At 43.8% G+C, this 13,550-nt stretch overlaps 1 protein-coding gene across 1 annotated transcript in view; it reads right to left on the bottom strand.

Moving 5' to 3' along the window:
* Positions 1-13,550, bottom strand: part of LOC147882956 (uncharacterized) — a 159,908-nt gene that overhangs the window by 114,994 nt on the left and 31,364 nt on the right. The gene's annotated exons all lie outside the window — the stretch shown is intronic.

Here is a 13,550-nt window from a genome sequence, read left to right as displayed (position 1 = left end):
GAGCTCTATCGTGGAGTTCTTTCAGCCAAATCACGTGGACCCCCACGAGACGAGGCCTCAACATGACCGTGACTCGGAGCCAGTGACCCGACAGCTCAGACACAGGGTTGACACACAGATCACACTTGGGGACATCTCCTCCCTTTTTAAAGTCGGAGCCCGACTGATAGGGGTCACGATAGCCCTGATTAGAAGCAGAGCTATGACCAAGAGACATGCCATGACTACACCTGTGAGTGGCCGATAGCACTCTATCGTCGATTTCATACCCCCATTGCCTCATCCACCCTGATGTCCTGATGATGATGATGATGATGATGATGATGATGAGTTTGATATATAGTCAACCACCGACATGACTATGTTGTACTAAGAACTTAGTACTACCATTCTGCATTTTTTATTGCATTTTGCATTGGTGTGGATGCTCATTTAGTAGCTCCACCACCACAGCTCGTTTGTACCAGGTTTTCATAGTCTCATAGACCCATCAGTCTTGTGAGGACTTTAATAAACTCTCTCTCTCTCTCTCTCTCTCTCTCTCTCTCTCTCTCTCTCCACTTATGACTTCATGGAGGATCCGGTCATACTCCCAGCATTTCACGATGATAGCCTCTGTCGGACTTCATCAGACTGCACAGTACAGCCCACAGATCAGGGACGTCAGTTACTGGAGCTCCTCACCTCGCACAGTATGGTCATTTATAACGGCTTGTCCAGGTGGCCACAGTCTTCCATGCCTACATTCTCTTCTGCTTTTGGCCGTGGTACTAGCGTGATCGACTACATCATAGGTCCCCCGACTCTAGTCCCTTCCATCCATAGCCTTACTGTTAGCCCCTTCATGCCCTCTGCCGACCATGCACTCATCCACTTTACTTTGACTAATGTCTCCCATGACCCACCCCCCCCTCGTTATCATGACCGCCAACCCTATTACGAGGTTCATTTCGACCACCAGTTCGATGATGTATATAGCCAGAACCTCAGCCGCCTACTCCGTCCTCATCTACTAGATGCTCTACCATCCACGCAGGACCGGTGGGAACTTGTACATACTTCACTCGTTTCTGCCGCTCACATGTCGTTCCCTGCCACATGTCATTCGTCTAGTCCCCCACCGGTTGGTCTTGTTCCTTGCAACGGTTGGTATGACGAGGAGTGTAAGGAACTCCGCAGGAAACTTCACCTTGAGACCAAGGAGAAGTCTCCCCTCCTTGCCGAAACCAAGAGAGACTACAAGTGGTTGGTTAGGCGCAAGAAACGCCAATTTCTAGCCCGGAATGAGGAGGAGCTGAGAAGCTTGCTTTTCAGCTGTGACTCCAAGGAATTCTGGAGAAAATTCCTCCGCTCGAAGTCTCAGAGCCCCCTCACAGATCCACGTGTCTGGTCTGCATACACTTCAGCTCTATACGATGTTCCAGATCAGCCAGCCATCGATTTATCCCATTCCCCTAGGCCAGCTTCATCTAGTCTCTTCACACCAGAGAGTGTCCGTGCAGCAGTCCACCGACTGAAGAACGGGAGAGCTAAGGATCATGATGGATTGCAAGCGGAGTATGTAATCCATGGGATTGATGCCTTAGATTTTGTTCTTTCCCGTCTCTTCAATGAGTCTGTTTGTACAGGCCTACCACAGTCCTGGTTAGGCAATACCATAGTACCTATCCACAAGTCGGGGGACCCTATGGAGCCATCGAATCACAGGACCATCATGATTGGCCACGTTATGGCCAAGATCTATGCATCAGTTTTGGAAAGCTGTATAAATGACCATGCCGAGATGACAGGACTCAGAGCCAGAGGGCAGGCTGGATTTCGCAGGGATCATTCGACACTTGACCACATCCTCACACTCAGGGCACTGGTAGAGGAGGCGAAGTCACGAAGGCAACGGCTTTATTGTTGCTTCGTGGACTTCAGGAAGGCATTTGACACAGTTCCGCGATTCAGATTGTTTCAGAGGATTCGCCAGATGGGCTTCAGTGGAGAGATACAGTGGGCTATCATGGCTTTGTATGAGAGGGTCACTGGTCGGGTTCGGACATGTGAGGGGCTCTCAGAGGAGGTATGCAGCACGATTGGGGTGAAGCAGGGTTGCCCGCTCTCTCCTACTCTCTTTGGATTATATATTGATGAGCTAGAATGTTTATACAGATGACAGGCGGTGTGGGCTCTACTCTCTCAGGATCCTCCATTCCTATCCTCCTGTATGCGGACGATGTGGTTCTCATTTCCTCTACTGCTCAGGGCCTCCAGGCACATATTGAGGCACTCCACAGGTTTTGCCAGGACAGGGGGTTGACCGTAAACCTTGGCAAGACCAAGGTTATGGTTTTCAACACCTCTGATCGTATTTATAGCACGGATGAGTTTTGCTTCACATATGACGGACAGCCCATTGAGCTTGTTAGAGAGTACACTTACTTGGGGGCAGTTTTCAGGGGACCGATTTTCACCATGACATATGCAGCACGAGATAGGATTAGTAAAGGGTATGCTTCGTTGGCTCATCTTGAGCGTCAGTGTTTTCAGTCCCACTTTCAGCATCCCGATACGAAATCCTTGCTTTTTGATACATTGGTGAGACCAGCTGCGATGTATGCAGCTCCTTTCTGGGCAGGAGACCTCGGCGCTGCAGATTGGAGACGAGTAGAGAGGTTACAGATCATCATGTTCTCTCGGCTCATTAGGGCCAAGGCTACAGTTCCGCACGAGATCATGCTAGCAGAGTTTGGAGCTACTCCCCTTGCATTGGATGCAGCGTTTCAGTCGGTCATGTATTTGCATAGGGTTAGGGAGTTTAGAGACTCAGCAGCAGGCAGAGCTCGGTTGCCATGGTTAGCACTTGCATCTTCTATGGAGTTGGCACGATCTGGGGCCCGATACTGCTGGTACTTCAGACTCACTAGGTGGCTCACATCTCTTGGACTAGACATGGATAGACTGCCTCCCTTCCGATACAGCATAGATGCCCCTCGAGTTGACTCGCCACGAGCTTAGCCAGGTCACGAGAGCAGACTTGCTGCAGCTTCATACGTATCGCACTTGGATTTATCCCACGCAGCTTCCGACGAAGATGGCCACATATCGTGACCACTTCCTTCGGATCTCAGAGGATGGATTTGTCATTCCACCAGGCTATACAGGTATCCACATGTCCCACTCACTGAGGATTGCCCTTGGCCAGCTTAGAGTCTCCTCGCATCAGCTCGAGATAGAGGCTGGTAGGATGCGACGCATGGAGGATGGACGGCGACCAGGCCGAGAGACCAGGATCTGCCCTTGTTGCACCATGGGAGAGGTGGAGTCAGAGGAGCACTTCATTTGCAGATGCCCGCTATATTATGAGCTCAGAGGTAGATTCCACTGTCTCTTCACGGATGGCTTTGGACCTCTCTCACGAGTGATGGACTACGAGGATCAGCATTGCCTAGCTCTTTATGTCAGGGAGGCCACTATGCTTCGACAAGACTACCTCAGAGACCATCAGCACAGACCGGAGCGTGATAGAGCCCAGCCTGATAGAGCTCAGGCACACGCTATACCAGAGGACAGAGACCACGAGGAGCACGAGGAGGTCAAAGCTCACACAGGACACATGCCTCCACCCTGTGGATGTACATATGAGATGGTTTGTAGACGCCGCAGGATCTTGGTACATAGGGGACGTACTCGTCGCTTCATCTCCAGACGATCCAGGATGATGGCAGCTTTTCGGAGGAGACTTACTCATGGAGATCTCGCCCCACCAGCCGCTCACCTCACCTTTGCTCAGATTTGTACTCTCATAGCAGGAGGCAGAGTCGATGGGCAGGATTTCCAGTATTATTTTGGTTCTCAGACTCCGTGACACCTGGGCTTGTATCTTTGCATTGGCATATTGTACTCATCCCCCCATTTTGCACCCAGGGGCGGTTTCCTTGCATCTAGTTTACTTTGTATTTAGGCTCAGATTTGACATTATGTACTTTCACTTGCATTGTATTGCGTAGCACTTAGATGATATTCGACAATGCCTCTTCTTTGTGGCACGTTGATTTTGTGCTATCTTGTATGCAGAGTTCTTGATGTCCCATGGGCCCATTTTGGCCTTTAGTGGACAATAATACACTTTCTTTCTTTCTTTCTTTCCACCATGTTTCCTTCAGCTTTGTCATAGATTACGGTGCAATTGATCACACTGTGATGGTGCAACTATGGAACGGTTACGATGCTGACTGTGGTGTAGATGATGGTGCAAGTACAAAATGAAACAAAAAATTAAGATGGATTGAACACAAGAAAATGCTTCTAAGAAGCAGAACAAGGATGCACATGCTAGAGCAAAACAGAATAAGAAATGGACTTGCCACAATGACCAAAGTACACAGGTCCACTTCTCGAATGGTATAAAGATCACTCACCAAGAATCGGATGATCTCGTAGCTCAAGCATCTCTCCTCTCACATTCTCCTCTCTTCTCTCTATGAATGATCGCCCTCTCCTCTTTCTCCGCTATCCTCACCTACTCTCCTTACCTCATCCCGATAAATTGGCAACCTTTTCTATTCAAAGCCCTGATCCTTCTCCCCTCCATTGATAGATGTCCCTACTCTTTGAAACCCTATCTTCAAGTCATTACCCACTCGCTTGCTCCTTGATGCCTCTCAACTATGCAATGATAGGAGACTTCACCACAATTAGGTCTTGCTTTGGTTTTTGCACTCGCACCAACTCCTTGGTGGTGTCATAACTCCTCCATGTGGAGGACAGCATCCCTCGGTCTCAGTCCTCTTCGGCGTCGATCAGTTGGGGTGCGACAATTGGTTGGACCCAATTCATGGAATCTTCCATCATCCTGGGCTGGAGACCACTTGTTTCCACATTGGGCCATTGTTCTGCATCACCAAGATCATCACGAAAGTTCTGGGACCAGAACTATGCTCTTCATAGGTCTGGTCTGGTCATTGGCTTGGCCAATTTTGGTCATAAGCATGAATCTAGTCCGCTCATCATCAGCACGGATCAAGTCTGATCAACAATCACATTTGAGAGCCAGCCACTTGCCCAACAGATCATCAGTAGTAGAGGTGACATTTCCCCTGAAGTGAAAGAGGGTACCTAGGACTGTATCTTCTTTTCTAATGAAGAATTGCTTCCTTCTTCTATCCACACTCATGAATCCCTCATTTCCAAAAAGCTTCCTCAACTTGAGGGATTCATGAGTGTGAATCCACACTCATGAATCCCTCATTTCCAAATGCACACTTGAGGGTTACCCCCGAGTGTTAACTATTGCAAGCAGAAAGGACTAGTGGAAGATCCACTCTTCACATATATTATAAAGCACTATGCTACCCTCACGCATTCAAGATTTGAATCATTAGACATACGACAGAGAATTAAACCAGTACACAATCATCTAATTGAACGTTCACACAGAGTTCACATAATCTCGACACACTCTCAAGAAAGATAGCAAACTATGATAACGTTTATTTCAAAGGACTCGACTTTGTTGCTGCTAATACATCAAGTGCAAAGACACAACTAAGGACCCTAATGACTCAACTCACTAGCTGCTTCCCTGCATGACAAAACTACAAGCAGGGAGACCTGATCACGACCCTCATCAAGACCATTATGGACAAAGAGAGTAACTTCATCTGCTCTCCTGTACTTTGTAGAAGCATCACGCCGCCTTGAACACCTACGCGTCCTGAAGCATCTCCACGTTGCCGCCATGCAACAGAACCGCCTCTTCTCTCCAATCACCTTTCACCTAATGCATGGTCCAATCCAAATGAGCTAACGAGCAAGTATTCACCAATTACATCACGCATTTTTCACCCCATCAAGCCTTAGAGCAAACACGTAACCCCATGAGTGTGTGAATCTCCCAACACCCAGTCCACTACAAAGATTAGCTGCCTCATTACATAGAGACAAAGCTAGATCTAGTAGTTCCACCCAAACCAGGGCCAATCTTGATCTTTCTTGTCGGCCAAAAATTTACGAAAGCAACTCTCTAAATACGTAAGTGGGTTTTTCATGGTCCACAACCTTGATGTGACTTTTGGGGCCATCTCTGCAATCTAAAACAAGAAGACATAATATCCTTTCCTCAAAATTCATGACCACCAAACCCTTTCCAACTGGAAAATCCTCACCCATGACTCAAGAGCTGCAGCTGGAGGACTTGCACCAGGAAGGAACCAAATCAAAAGTGCATTCTGAGCCAGGCTACTCAATCCGCATGTAGTTCATCATCAAGAAAAATGGTCGTGTACCTATTTCAAATGGGCCAATCATTCCTCTAGAAGGATGCTCGCTTCTTGTAAGCCTTGCTCCTGAGCCAAAAGGGACCCTTGACGCAGCGTGCAAGGGAGCTTCTCCTTGATTATCGATTTCAATTCCTTGGTTGTCGGGGTCAATAACTTATGTGTAGCACTTCGTCCTACTCCAAGGAGAATGGAGGCCAAGGGGGTGGGGGAAGGGGTAAAGACGGGGACCCCTTGACTACGTGTCCTCTGTTCTAGATTTTCACCTTCGGACCTTCCTCATTTATGAGATATAGACAAACATCATTTCTACGGGTATTATGATGGAATTACCTAGGGCACAGAGGGAACATGACTCTACGTGGGTGATTGTGATTGATTTTCCAAAATAAACCATTTTATTACAACCAAAGCAAAAGTGGAAACATCCAGGAGCATTTACATGCGCTAGCTAGTATTGTTAGTGACCACGATAGTAAATTTCATACTACTCAAAATACGAATATTTCACATCATAGTGCAAAGCATCTACCCATTTTAGAATTTGCATATAATATTTTACAATGGTGATATATAAATTTCAACCAAGAGCACCAATCGTAATGGGACTCAAAAAGAGAAGGTTTAGGCAACTACTTATTTTCTAAAAGACATGAATTGAATGCTTAAGATAGCTAAAGATAGCATCGAAAGGGCTCAAAGAGCAAGAAGTTATGTAGATCCACACGATAGAAAGTTGGAATTCACAAAAGCAAGAAGGTTTGTGTTAAAGTGTTAGAGTCTTCAAAAACGCTGAAAATGGATAAATGTCTCCTTAATATTGCCAACTATTCCTAATACTTGAGACAATTGGAAAACTTGCTTACAAAGTAGCTCTACCAAAAGGATATAGAGTACATCTAGATTTTCATGTAAGTAGATTAAAAAGAAAACTAGGTGACGAGGATAACCTACTTAGTGAAGAAGTTCTAGTTGAACGTATTGAAACACCATCTTTACCACACGAACCAGAAAGAATTCTAGATAGGCAAGAAAAGACAACACGACATACTATATATGAGGAATGTCTAGTTAAGTGGAAAGATAGAGTAGGACAGATTTCAACATGAGAGAGGATAGGCAATCTCCAAAGGAGCTTTCGATATTTTGTCTTCAAAGATATATATGTTCTTTATAACACTAGAATATTTCTAATCTTACAGATCGAAGTTTTTATAAAAAAGCAAAAGAATGAAGGAGAAAGGAAAACGAGACGGGGGGAGATTGTAAGCCGCTTTAAAAAAAATTAAGACTAAATGAGAAAAACAAAAACAAATACAACTTAATAAGCAAAGTTACGCTTATGTTCTCATTAGTACCCAAGCATAAGCTGCCATTTGGGTTCAAATATTCCAGAATTGCCTGGAACAGGGAACATTTCTTAAGCGAAGGAATACAATGTCAATGTAATATTGGTGTTACAATTACAAGCCATGGTAAAGGCAAGAAACCCAATGCTTGCCTTGGTGGGAATAGAGGGTTCTAGGGCTATTCTAGGCCTACGCAATGAGTTAAGGTGCATAAGGAAGGCCCAAAGAGGACATAAATCCATTAAAGTCCAAGCATAGGACACGTGGCACTTCAAGGAGAACCCGCATGCCAAGCACTTGGCTAAGTGTGACGATTCCAAAGAGTTGATGAGGAAGAAAGGCATTTTGTGGAAGAGGCCACGCGGATGCCATGGATCCAATCTTTATAAACCTCAGTAATAGATGATAAAGTACAAGCCCATATCCTGGAAAGATAATCTGCCACAATATTTTCTTTGCCCATCTTGTAATCTATGTCAAAGTCATAGTTTTGCACAATGGATAGCCGTCTCCTTTGCTTGGGTGATAGAGAAGACTGAGATAGAAAATATCTGAGAGTCTTATGATCAGTCTTGACCTTGAAATGACTGCCATAAATGTAGTGGTGCCACTTTTTGATTGCATGAAGTATTGCCAACAGCTCTTGGTCATAAATGTGGAAACTTGACTCCTTGTCATCCAAATTCTGACTTTCAAAGGCAATAACTCCATGACTCTGCTTTAGGAAAGCTCCAATGCCCCTTTCGCTAGCATCAGCCTCAATTATAAAAGGTTGAGAGAAATCGGGACATACCAAGATAGGTGCTGAAGTTAATGCCTCCTTTAATGCTTCAAAGCTCTTATTGGCATTGTCAGACCATTGGAAAGCATTCTTTTTTAGAAGATCAGTGAGGGGAGCTGCCAATTTGGCAAAATGCCTTATAAATCTTCTATAAAATGATGCCAGACCAAGGAAACCTCTCAACTGGGTGATATTCTGAGGTATAGGCCAATCCTTTACACACTTTACCTTGCTGGGATCCACCTTAATGCCACTACTGCTGACAATATGGCCCAAATAGTCCACTTCTTAAGCCATGAAAATGCATTTACTTGATTTGGCATTCAACTGGTGTGTCCTCAATACTTCCAATACTTGCTGGACATGCAATAAATGCTCTTCTTTTGTTTTGATGTAGATCAATATAATCAAAGAATACCAACACAAATTTATAGAGGAAAGGCTGCAATACCTTGTTCATTAGGGGCTGGAAAGTTGCAAGTGCATTGGTTAGACCACATGCCATCACTTTGAATAGATAAAGCCCACGTTCTGTCCTAAAGGCAGTTTTATGTTCATCTCCTCCTTCATCCTTATTTGATGATAACCTGACCTTAAGTCAATCTTTGTGAAGTGCTTTGCCCCTCTAAGCTCGTCCAGTAGATCATCAATTCTAGGGATAGGAAACCTATTCTTAATTGTCATTTTGTTCAAATCCCTGTAATCAATACACATTTTAAATGAGCCATCCTTCTTCTTAACCAATAACACAAGAGAGGCAAAGGGTGACTGACTGTGTGTGATAAATTCCTTGTCAAGAAGTTCCTTTATTTGCCTTGCCACCTCTTGCCTTTCAACTCTAGAAAGTCTGTATGGAGCTTTGTTGATTGGCTTAGATCCTGGCTCCAACACAATTGCATGATCCACATCTCTCATGGGAGGGAGATGGTTGGGAAGATCAGCAAATACATCAGAGTATTGCTGTAATAGGGACTGCATGTCTTTATCCTCCACCAACAACCCATTACCCTCTTGAGACTTGGTCAACTGAATAGCATAGACTCCACAAACACTTTTGAGGTCTCTGGCCATTCTTCTTGCAGAAATTAAGGACAATTTAGGAGATTGGTGACCCATCAAAGTGATGTGCCTACCTTCATGCATAAACTTCATATACAGCCTATTAAGGTCCATAGAGAATTCTCCCAAGGTTCTCAACCATTCACAACCAAGGACAATGTCAATAGGTCCCATTTCCAAGACAAATAGATCTCCATGAAAAGTATAGTCTTGAGAAAGTTGCACTTGAACAGCCTGACAATATTGCTTACTGTGGGAATGCTGACCATTAGCCACCTCAACTTTGATCCCATGATCCAAAGTGGATGGGCATAACCTCACTCTTTGAAGTGTCTTTGCATTAATGAGATTATGAGTGCTCCCACTGTCAACCAAAATGTGGACTGGTCTGTTATTGATTGTTCCTTTTAACCTAAGGGTTTAAGAGCCCTTGCACTGTGCAGCCCATAAAAACATCAAGAGATATGCTGTACACAACTGATTGTGTATCCCAATACACTTCATCATCATCAACAGCATCATTTCCATTAGAATTTCTGATCTCATCCTCATAACCTTCAACAACTTCAATGTTCCATTGTCTAGATCTATTTGGGCACCTTGGCAAACTATCATCCATAAGCATGGTGTCAAACATGGATAGCCCACCTAGATCAAAGGGAAAGGTAGTTTCCTTTTTGGAACTATGATCCTCATCATCATCAAGACCTTCATTCACACAGTCCTGGTATTCATGAAAGTCAGATTCTGCTGCAGAAGTATTAGGAGATAAATCCTCATCAATCTCTAGAATCAAGCTCAACTTTGCTCCTATTTTTGCTTTGCACACATTCCTATGTTCAGGGGTCCACTTCTCACCACAAAGGTAGCACAAATTCTTCTTCCTCCTGTCATCAATAATTGCTTGAGATAACTGCTTAACCAACTTGTTTCTTTTATCACACAGATCATCCTTTGGAGTGGGTTTAAAGGATGGCTTTACATCTATAGCCTTGTAAGCCTTAGGTTGTCCCATGCCACTACCATACACTGTGGGGAACCTAGAAATAGAAGGAGTTGTAGCAGGTGCAGGAAGTTTGTTTTCATCATTGGAAACCCCTTTGACCATAGGCTTAGTTCCAAAGTGACCAATACCCAAAGTCTTCTCCTTCCAATTGTATTTGGGTTCATAAAGCTCTACCAACTGTATAGCCTCTTTAAGAGAATTGGGCTCTTGAGCTGCAACATCTGAAGCAATACTAGGATGCAAACCTTGGATGAACTTGAGCATTCTAACTCTTTCATCAATACCATGAACAAACAGAGCCAATTTCCAAAACTGTTTGATATAATTTTTCACTCACCCTTGCTGAGTAAGATCGTACCACTTACAAATATATTGATCTCTAGTAAAAGGAGATATAAAAGTTTTAAGCATTTCAGCCTTGAATTCATCCCAAGCATTAAAAGTTAACCCTTCTTGCTGTAGATGCCTCCACCAAGAGTTGGCATAATCTTCAAGATGAAGAACAGCAAATCTGATTTTACCTTGATCACCCTTTATAGAAGAAGTAGTCATCCATCCTGCTGAGCCATTCCTCCAATTCCTCAACAGAGGTAGAATCACCTTTGAACTTAGGAAGTATAATCTTGTCTTTCATATCTTTGTCTTGATGAACAGATCCTTTTGGTTCAATAGATTTAATTGTTTGTATATATTGCTGGAATGTCATTGCTGCCCTAAGGTCTACTGGTAGCAACTTATATTCATGGAATTTTTTACACAACTCTTCAGCTGCTGAACTGTTATTATTAGGAGTCTTACCATGTAATGAATCCTTATCCATATGAGCTGTAACTCCACTAGAGTGATAGGTCCTTCGGGCAAAAGCCATAAAACCAACCGGTTCAGTTACATGTATAGGATCATCATCATCATCATCAGAACCTGAGTCTCCATCAATTTGGGGATCCACAGGTCTCTTCCCATCATAAATTTGGCTTCTCTTGAACTGGTCAAACCTTTTATTAAAAGTGGCAGACATGTTCTGCATCCTTTGGTCAATCCTCTGATTATTGGTCTTAATCTCATTAGTTAACTCCTTGAACATCTATAGCATTAGGTCCATACAACTCTTTATAATCTGCTCCTAGTTAAGAGGTATTTGTACATGAGGAGTTGCTGCCAAATCCCCTTGAATATTGCTAACATGAGGATCATTGGGCTCAAAAACTACAGTCTAATCATCAATTGCTTCCCTCTCTGAGATGGAATCAAGGATTCCCATTGGCTGCTTACTAGCTTGACCCATAGACCTCTTTACACGCATCTTTAATGACTCGAATCAAGAGTAAATGCATTGTCTTAAGCCCTGATCAAGAATAGCTCAATTTCCAAGGAGTAGCAGACTGCTGCAAGGCTCCTTTTGCACACTGTGTAAACCAATCTGTATAGAGACCTATGTAGGTCTTTGAATTCTTTGGACAGCCAATTCCCTGTCAAAGCTATAGACAAAAGCAATGTTCGACAATATACTACTGTACCAAACTGTCATTGAACAATCGGGTCATTGTCCGCATCGGTGAACTCCAGGGTAATCCTCCTTCATTTGACATGAAGCTTTGTGGAGTGGTTCCAGCAGTTAGAACGACACCTCAGCAACAGCTACGAGTAATTACGAAGTCATATGTAGCCAGGTCATTTACTAGGCAGCGTAAGCGTCAATTCCAAACAAAGAAAATCGGGGAAGATTCCACGCAACAAACATGTATCTTGCTGGAACTTGGTGTGGGAGTTCCTAAAGCAGAGGCAACTCCTTGGGGAAAGGCAAATCCGAAACCAGAATGGTCAGCTCCTAGATCGTCGCAGATCTTCTTAGCCAGCAGTTGAATTTCTTCATAACTCCTCCATCCAAGCTCGAATTTCCACCGAACTATGAGGGCAGACATTGGAGCTTAGGGCGACCAGTTCAAGCCATATCTCACCTTATTTGGTGCAGCGAAGCAGCAGATTGTCAATTTCCTCACATTCTTGTGCCAGAGAGAAAAAACCCTCAATGTTAACTCAATCCTCCACCATTTCAGGATTCCCACACATAGAAATGATCAGGAAAGCAAGGGCTTTGTATTGATGCAAGAAGCCCCAAATTCCGAGCACTTTGAAAATCAAGTCAGAGCCTGCCATGTGGCAGCTCACAACAGAGAGCACTTCTAGCGCTGAATTTTTGCACAGAGGTAGGCCCTAGGCTCAAGAGTAGATGCTCCAAATTTCAAAGTGATTGGACAAAGAATTTCCCACAAATTCCCACGAAAAGTGCTCTGATACCAATGCAACAGGACTGCTCCTAATGAACAGTAAACACTACTAAGTTTAGTAGAATTTGCAGGAAAGTTGAAGTAGTGTTAGTACCTTATGTTAGGAAAAGGATAGGAGAGGAAGATCATGGGCTGGATCTTCAACAGGGACTTGTGAGGGGCTGCACAAGGACAGGAGGAAGTCAATCCTTTTTAGAATTCAGCTGAGTATTGAACTCTTGCTGTATATTCTATTTCAGTAATGAAGTACAAGTCATGAATGAATATGCCAAGTACAACTAGAGCCCTTATATAGGTATGGCCCAGGGAAGTACAAAGCAGTATTGCTTATGGGATTACCTCCTAGGATGCCACGTGGCAACTTATGGTATCCCCTAAAGAAAGGGGAAAAACACTTACAAGCCAATAAAGGCCTTTCCACTAACTTTAGCCTAGGTTTAGCCTAAGTAAAAAGTAACCCTCTGTTACAGAGGTCTCTTGAGCACTGATCCATGGTACAGCAATGTCCCTTGTGTAGAGTTTATGTACAAATCCTCTAAGCAAAAATATAATCTTGATCAACAATCAAGTCCACAATCCACCTTTGAGACACAAATTAGACAATGGGCATAACTTGAAAAACACAGTTCAAAGAAGTTACTACAGACATAAGCTAATTGTTCAAGGCCATTCCCTAATACTAACAGTCTGCCATTAAAACTTGGAAATTTGAATTTCGAAAAGTGGGTATGTTCTCTGCTCCAAGGCCATTAGCAAGGTTAAATTTTTAGTGTTTGTGCCTAAACACAAACCAACATGGTTGCC

The sequence above is a fragment of the Dipteris shenzhenensis genome, chromosome 29, assembly GCF_047967505.1.
Source record: "Dipteris shenzhenensis isolate YYH24624 ecotype China chromosome 29, Dip_SZ_1.0, whole genome shotgun sequence".
In the NCBI taxonomy this organism is placed as follows: domain Eukaryota; kingdom Viridiplantae; phylum Streptophyta; class Polypodiopsida; order Gleicheniales; family Dipteridaceae; genus Dipteris; species Dipteris shenzhenensis.
Note: the sequence above shows the minus strand (reverse complement) of the source record. Positions and strands in the feature narration are given on the sequence as shown.